The sequence below is a fragment of the Trichechus manatus genome, unplaced genomic scaffold (assembly GCF_000243295.1).
Source record: "Trichechus manatus latirostris isolate Lorelei unplaced genomic scaffold, TriManLat1.0 scaffold00103, whole genome shotgun sequence".
Classification (NCBI taxonomy): domain Eukaryota; kingdom Metazoa; phylum Chordata; class Mammalia; order Sirenia; family Trichechidae; genus Trichechus; species Trichechus manatus.
In genome coordinates this window covers 6521268-6522957 of record NW_004444039.1, presented here as the reverse complement: position 1 = coordinate 6522957, position 1690 = coordinate 6521268, and positions in this window count along the sequence as shown.

Sequence of the window (1690 nt, the reverse complement as noted above, 5' to 3'; positions counted from 1 at the left end):
TCTGTTTATAGGCAGGTTTTGGAGTTCACCTATCACCCTTTGAGGGGCTAGTCACTTCTCCAGCGTGGGCCCTTCATACACTCAGTAAGCGCGCCTTTTTATGCATGATCTGATGAGAGTTCATTCATCTAGTCGTTCAGCAGGCAGAATTTGAATGTCTGCTACGCGTGCCAGCCACTGGGCTAGGCATAAGGAGCTCTGGTGGCGCAGTGTTTAAGCACGTAGCTGATAACTGGAAGGTTGGCGATTCGAACTCACCAGCAGCTCTGTGGGAGAAAGATGTGGCAGTCTGCTTCTGTAAAGATTACAGCCTTGGAAGCCCTATTGGATAGTTCTCCTCTGTCCTACAGGGTGACGATGAGTTGGAATTGACTTGATGGTGGTGGGGTTTGAGGTCTAAGCATCGGGAATACAGAGATAAATGATATAAAATCCATGCTGTCAGAGATGGTTCACCATTATTGAGTGTCTTAGGGCTGCCACAACAAAATGCCACAAAATGGGGGACTTACATGAACAGAAATGTATTGTCTTACAGTTCTGGAGACTGGACATTCAAGTCAGGTATCAACCATGTTGATTCCTTCTCAGGGCTCTGGACAGAAACTGTTCCATACTTCCCCCCTAGCTCCTGGTGAATCCCAGCAAACTGGCATTCCTTGGATTGCAGCTGCGTCTTCCCATGGTGTCTTCTCCCTGTGTCTAACACTCTGGGACTATTCTCTTTTATAAGGACCCGAGACACACGGGATTAGGATCCCCCTACTCCAGTATGAGCTTATGTTAACCTTCAAGACCCTACTTCCAAACAGGGTCACATTCACAGGTACACAAGTCAGGACTTCAGCTTACCTTTCTGAAGGACACAACTCAATTTATAACAGTGGGGGGAGAGATGAATATCCACAGAAATTTGTGGTGGAATATGGAAAGTGCTCCTTGTGGAGATATATACAGAGTGCAGTATTAAGTTTGAGGGCTTGGTAAACTTAAATCTTTAAATTGAATTAGAATGTGGCTACATGGATTGGGTGAGAAGCACATAAATATTATTTACTGGGAGGTAGTAAATGAAAGAGATGAACGAAATAATATGCAGCTGTTATAGTCGTTGGCCCCCACCAAGGCCAGTGCCCTTGCAGCATTATTATTCCTACATATTCTTCGTGTTTGGGTCATTAGCATTGCGTTTAGGTCAGACGAGAGTGTGTTCAATCTGCTACGCTTTGCTAACTGAAGTAAAACGCTGATGGAGATCATTTGAGATTGTCGCTATGTTGTTGATTGCATGCTTGTGGCTCATAATCAGAACGATGCAAAGTAATTGTTAGACCAACTTGCCAAGGCTACATTTTGTATCGCTGCAACTGTCAGCACTTTGATCCTGCTGTTTGGCCTGAAAAGCGCTTGCCTGGCACCTGTTGGACGGCTAAAGCATGACTGTCTGCTGAATGTTAGGGATAACTTTTGCTCTAGCATCTTTGCTTGCCACCCTGTCTTAGTTATCTGGTAGTATATCTGCTATAAGAGAAGTACCACAAGTGGTTGGCTTTAACCAACAGAAATTAATTTTCTCACAGTTTAAAAAGCTAGCAGTCTGAATTCAGAACGCTGGCACCAGGAGTAGGCTTTCCCTCTCTGTCGGCTCTGGAGGAGGGTCCTTGTCTCTTCAGCTTCTGCTTCCTGGTTC